Source organism: Wyeomyia smithii, chromosome 1 (assembly GCF_029784165.1).
Source record: "Wyeomyia smithii strain HCP4-BCI-WySm-NY-G18 chromosome 1, ASM2978416v1, whole genome shotgun sequence".
NCBI lineage: Eukaryota > Metazoa > Arthropoda > Insecta > Diptera > Culicidae > Wyeomyia > Wyeomyia smithii.
Genome location: NC_073694.1, coordinates 61,241,420 through 61,247,972, shown reverse-complemented (window position 1 = coordinate 61,247,972; position 6,553 = coordinate 61,241,420). Strand labels below are relative to the sequence as shown.

At 34.7% G+C, this 6,553-nt stretch overlaps 1 long non-coding RNA gene across 2 annotated transcripts; it reads right to left on the bottom strand.

The window, feature by feature from the left end:
• Nucleotides 1–2,978: 2,978 nt before the first annotated feature.
• Nucleotides 2,979–5,885, bottom strand: LOC129718660 (uncharacterized). Of its 2 annotated transcripts, XR_008726992.1 has the most exons (5): nucleotides 4,014–5,885; nucleotides 3,688–3,725; nucleotides 3,495–3,623; nucleotides 3,189–3,419; nucleotides 2,979–3,123 (listed from the first exon to the last, which is right to left on the bottom strand). It is a non-coding gene; the product is annotated as an uncharacterized LOC129718660 (long non-coding RNA). The 2 variants fall into 2 exon arrangements; XR_008726991.1 differs by having other exon boundaries at nucleotides 3,495–3,725.
• Nucleotides 5,886–6,553: the final 668 nt, after the last annotated feature.

Sequence of the window (6,553 nt, the reverse complement as noted above, 5' to 3'; positions counted from 1 at the left end):
TTTGAGGATATCTGACAAATGATGAAAATATGGAAATATATTGCAAATAATTTATTCTGATGAATAGAAAATGAGAAATTGTTCATAAAACTACGTAGACATGTAAAATTAGTAGCCCCAAAATTGATAAATATTAATCACATCAAATTGTTTGATTCAAATGTGATGTTTTTAAATATCCATATTTTACACACTAGTCAGTTTTTTTTCGCATTTTTCACGATTTTTTTCACGCGGATTTTTGAATAAATGCAGTTTTTACACGCTTTTTACGCTTAACGGTGCATTATATACGACATTATGCGCATTGTGCATAAGGTAAAAAAAATCTAACGTCGCAAGTCATTGTTTTTGATTTTCAGCTAGAACGGTATAACATATGACAAATAAATGTGTGCCTCACATCTCAGACACATGATGCTATGTCCATCAAATACATAACTACAAACATTGTAGCAATCGTGATTGATCTTGCAGATTATTAGACCTAAATTTAAGAATGATAAAAAACAACCCTAACTGGTCATCCCATATCAACTCCAGCTGCCATATTTAATTATGTGACGGTATTTTCCGGCTTCTGGCGAACATCCCATGGTGGTCAAATACAATCCAATCTTAGTATTTTCAGAAACAAGATTATGCCCAGAGGCCAGAAATCATTTCCAATAGCAATTTCGAACTCCAAAATGACGACTCCGGTATCAGGAATATAGCCTAAAGTGGTATTTGGCCAATAATTTCAATACTGTCAAAAGCAGTTTCTGTAGAGCAGCCCTAATCGCAAAATAAAATTGAATATGAGTATTTCTCAAGTGAGTTGTGTTAATGCGACAGAGAAATATTGATTGATTTTGATATAATTGATTTTATTAAATGAATCGGGTTTAAACTACCGCCAGTGTATAAGAAGTAATTGATTGTTCGGAAGGTTTGATCAATTGACATTGTTTGCCATTTTTTTATTTTAGAATAATTAAAAAGAGTGTATCAATATCACAAAGTTGCAGGTTTTTGAGCTCATGAACAAGAAGAAACAACATTATTTTCATTATTTATTCATTCTTCAGCTAATCAGGGTGTGCAATTTTCTTAAAACGGCACAGACATTTTATAGTTTTATGTTCATATTTTAAATAAATTTGAAATTTTAAAGCTAAGAAAATCTTCACACATTTAATCTTAACTGTTTTGTCTGCAAAGCCTACAACGATTCACTGGGTCGCGTGTTTCGGGTGTATCACAGCATAGTTCCAATTTATGTATCATAAAAAAAATTCCGCTTTGTTTCAATTGCGTAGGTCATTCGCATATCCAGTAGGGTGGGGCGAAAAATAATTGTTAGCTCCCATGCACTTTTCGTGTTCCTAATGGGTCCCATAACAACTGTGTAACTTTTCAGATCGATCGGTGAAACGCCCGATTTGCGTCCGATTTTTAAAGTTTCCCTACGATTTTATATGGGAAAATCCACTTTTTACTTATTCTCTAGAGATGTAAAGTTGGCTCTCAAAAAAATATCAATGCATGATATTTGTAGGAAATTTTCCTGGAAAAAACTCTTCTGAAGACCGTAAGGCGCTACGATGCTTGTAGAAACAGCTATTCACCCCAAACTGATTGAATGTCTGACGGACGGCTCACCTTTGAAATATTCCAGCAACACTGCTACAGCATGCTGCTATTGCAAACTCGCAAGTATGAGTAATAAGAGTATAAGAGTAAGTATGAGAAATAATTTTGCGTGGAAATTATTTTAAAGTGTGATTGTTGCTCATAGTATCTTCGGGGAAGCCTCCAAGATAAATTTAAGCGATATTATTTCTCAGCACATGGTTGAATTTGCAACAGCAGCATGCTGCAGCAGTATTGCTAGTAAAATTCAATGGAGAGCCGTCCGTCAGATATTCAATCAGTCGGGGGTGAATATCTTTTTTCACAAGCAAGGTAGCGCTTTGCGGTCTTCAGAAGAGTTTTTCCCAGGAAAATTCCCCCCCCCCCCCAGGAAAATTTCCTATAAATATCATGTATTGATATATTTTAAGGAGCCAAGTGGACATCTCTATAGAAAAAGTTTTGAAAAAGTGGTTTTTCCCATATAAAATCGTATGGAAGCTTTGAAAATCCGGCGCAAATCGGGCGTTTCACCGATCGATCTGAAAAGTTACACAGTTATTGTAGGACCCATAAGGAACACGAAAAGTGCATGGGAGCGAAAAAATAACACCATCGCTTTTTTCCCATATTACCATGTCCCAGTCTAATATTCAGGTGCGACAGCCGAAGTGGTGAGGTGTCTCTAATTCAGGGGCGACTCATGGCTTTTGAACCTACCTGTTCAACTACAAATTTTGAAAATCGCAGTTTGAGGAAGTAATCACAATCATGTTCGCATAATTACGCAAGTCATTCTATTTGTTACTATTTGAAAGTGAAACTAAAAACCAATAAAATATTAATATAAATTTGCGATTTAGATATATTTTTTGCAAGGCGTTCCCATGTGCAATGCACAGGTTGCACCTATGGACGAGTCGCCCCTGCTCTAATTATTAATACAGTGCTATTTCGAACGAATTCACACCAAGCCGCTGCGCAATGTCCGGGACAGTGCCGTGTTGTCGCCGTGCGAATGAAAAATATCGTTGCCGACGATATTTTGTGCTTTCCGGAGAGTGCATGGCAGCAACTTGCGAAGATGTGACTATGTGGCAGTGAAATATTTTCGTTTTTTTTTTTGCATTCGCGTCACAGCTTGGACACTGCCCGAAAGCAGTGAGAATAGCTGAACTCTGTTATTCTAATTCGTACATAAACTTTATATATATGACTGGAGCAAGAGAAACCAAACCTACTTGACTACTACGCTTGACTTGTTAGCAAGGGTATTGTAATCATTTAAAAAAAAAGTTTACAATAATTTGAGTTTTTATTCTTTTTGTTTATTTTGATCATTCTATCATTTGGAAAAGCGTACATAAGATTACATTGAATTTTATTTTGTTTGTTCTTTAAATAAATCATTTTCTGGAAACAACAGGATATGTGTATGAATGCAGGGTTCCGATTGTGTAGGCTTGCTTGCCCGATCGATGTCGCAATCGCTTTATTTTTCGAATCAGTCTAAGAAGTAGAATAAAGGGAAAAAATAAGCAATTGTTCTCATAACGGAAACATTGAATTTTTACCCAGGTTCTCCCGCTGAAGCAAGTTTACCGATCCCTTTGAATATTTCTGAGCTTTACAGTTGATCGTTGGACCATGTAGTAATAGTTGTACCTAGAGTTTCCACAGAACTGCTTGGAGGCAACAACTCGGCAGCAGTCCCAGCAGCAGTAGCAATAGTCCCAGCAGCAGTAGCAATAGTTCCAGCAGCAACAGTGGTCCCAACAGCAGCAGTAGTCCAGCAGCAGCAGTCTCTGGATTAGGATTTACTCTGGTCAAAAAAAAAAAAAAACAAAAAAAAACACACACACACAAAAAGTAAAACAAACCTCTTTCATGCTCTCGTGCTGGTATGTTTCACTCAAGTTCGGCATTGGAAGCTTCAAGCGCACCCGGTATAGACCTCAGCTTCCTGTGACTACGGCCGCGTACAGATCTCGCTCGTAATTAACATGAAGCTATTCATAATGACAAAAAAATAAATTTTATTCATCACTTGCAATTATTTTCTTATTTACTTACACTGCAAAGTCGGGTGTTTCCGGTAGTAAAATAGTTTGCTGGATAAGAGTAAAAGTCAATTAACAGCTTTCCAAGAATTCAAATGATTCCTTGAAAACTGTAGCGTATCGCCAGAGTGTTTATCTCCAAACGAAGTGCATTGTGAAGAAGTGAATATACCACTATATCGTCGGTTAGTGACACAACTCAAAATTTTGAACATTTGATGTCGTAAACTATCATCTCACAAAGCATTTTGTTCCACTAACCAGTAAAAAAGCTTATGGGACCACGTACTTTTAAACGTGTTTTTTCCCGAAACAAGTAGATTGGCTGATCGTACTCACCTTTCTTATTGTTTTTCATTGGACCCTAGGAATGAATGCAAGATATTTCTAAAACTGCAATACTTTTCAACTAAAATCAAGTTATATTTTTGTTAAGAGAAATTCACACAAAGGTATTATAGAATTGAACGTAAAGAAAAAGTAAGTGATGGGGGAACCTGAGAATAAACCCATGTTTATTCATTTTTGATATCGACCGACAAAGCTTGACAAAGCAGACTCCAAAACCTTGCGGCCACGCAGCTCCTGTCTCAGAAGGTTATGCACTTGTTCTCGCGATAGATAAAAATTATTTCTGTTGGTGTAGACAAACATTATATTTTAGAAAAGTAAATGCATATTTATTTACGCATATCATTTGATCAAAAACTTTCGAAAAAAAAACTAGTCACAGCAGTCATTGTACCAAAAACATGATTCCAACGTCTCTCGCGGTGAGCATGTTACAGAAAGAACTACTTATCAGAAACACAAAAACAAAACATAAAATAAAAAAAAAAACAAACAAACAAACCCTGTAGGTTGTACCTTTACGCTGTACACAGAGGCGGACGAAGAGTGATTTGAGCTGCAGGCGAAAACTGTTTTTAACGCCTCCCTTCATCAGATTCAGATTTCCTAAACCTCCCTTCATTTTTCAATTTATATCAATAGTTGTATTTGACATCAGACCTGGATTCCAAAGGGTGCGGTCCGAAGAGAGAACATAGCTATCTGAACTTTCGCGATCCAAAAAATTTCGAAAAGCGATCAAATTCAACTTGATTTAAATCACAAGCAGCAGATTTGCAGGTTTATACATTTGCATTTCTATGAATGTGAATAATTTCGATCCATGTATCAAACATTCCTAAAAAATGTGTTTGTTTTTCTATGCTTTTATTCTGAACCAAAATAATTTCTGCTGTAATATAAACAATCACAACTCTGTTAGTTTAAACGTCACATTCAGCTCTTTGCGAAAATGTGAAAAAATATGTAGGGTTTTGGAATACTTCAGCAGCGGTTTTCTTCGGCTCCTTTTCAACAGCATTCGAATGCAAAACCTGCTGGAGAGCGACCGCTGCTGACGTAATGCAATTTTCTACCGGTACTCAAGTTATATTGTCATTCAGTTAAATGCATCCTTTGAGGATTATTTGCAAGTGGTTTATCTTTAGATGGTGTCAAAGTTGATGTTTTAAAAATAACGATTGAAATCGACGGGGCATCTTAACCTAACCTCACCTAGTCCTAGAACAATCGAGTTTTTGAAATTGAAACGGTAGTATTCTCTCTAAAGAATTCAGAAGTGTTAAATGATTTTTGTTTTATTTGGCATCCGCTTTTATTAAAGTTTGTAAATGTAGGGAAATTTTTGAACAATGAAATTTTGTTTTGTCATAAATTTCAAAAAAATATATATATATGTCCAATTTAATTTTTCTTCCTTTATCTATTCATTAAACAATTTAATAAACTGTTTTAAAATTGGAGCTCATATTTACAAAATCCGTTTGAAACTGTCTTGGTTTTTCGTTCAGAAATACACTGAAATTGCTTTTTACGCAAATTTTTGCGTGATTTTTTCTACAACAAATTCTTAATAAGTCGGCCATTCCAAAAATTGTTTTGATGATGAGAACGTCGGCGAAATTTCCCAAATTAAATTTCTGGAAAATAACTTATTTTATTTGACCTTTTTTGTCCTAAATTTTGTTTCGTTTCGTTCATTTCACAGGTGAAATTGACTCTGCTATTTAGTTGCTTTTTCAAGTACTTAGAACAGTTTCGAAATTAACATTAACATTGATTCTGGAGTTTTCATGTTTGTTCCATGCGCCACGTATCCCTCGCGCAAAAAGTAATTTTGAACTAGAAAAAATAAGATCTCCAAACACAATATGTTAGACAACAAAACTAATTCTCAATTCCAAGCAAAAAAAAAACATTTTCATACAAAAATGAGTGATGGTCAAGTAAAAAGTTTCAAAGATGTCCAAAACAAATTAACATTTATTCATTCAACCAAAATAAATATGTAACCAAAGTAATTTTAATTTTTCTAATTTTAAACTCTTTTTAATTTTTATGAACGTTTGCAATTGTGAAAGAAACCGTCAGAATAAATTCGGTAGCTGATATCCAATAAATTTCATGGGAAAGGAAAACAAAACATAGATTTTTCCCCATTTTTTAGCTTTGCTACAGTTTAGAAAGCTAATAAATAAAACTTTTATCAATATATCTTTTGTCCTTTAATTTATATAATTTATGCAGTCAGATTTTTTTATGCGAAAGATACGAACCTCGTAAAAAAACCGCGTAAGAAAAACCGCGTTAATTCGAAAATCCGCGTAAAAAAAACCGCGTTAATTAAAAAATCCGGCTAAAAAACCGCGTTAATTCAAAAATCTGCGTAAAAAACTGGTAAAAAAATCGCGTATAAAAACACCGCGTAAAAAAACCTGACTGTATAAGTCCTCATAACTTATATTAGCATTAACACAGTAAATTTCTTTTTTAAATAAGTCTTTCTAACTTTGTCAATTATATTGTGG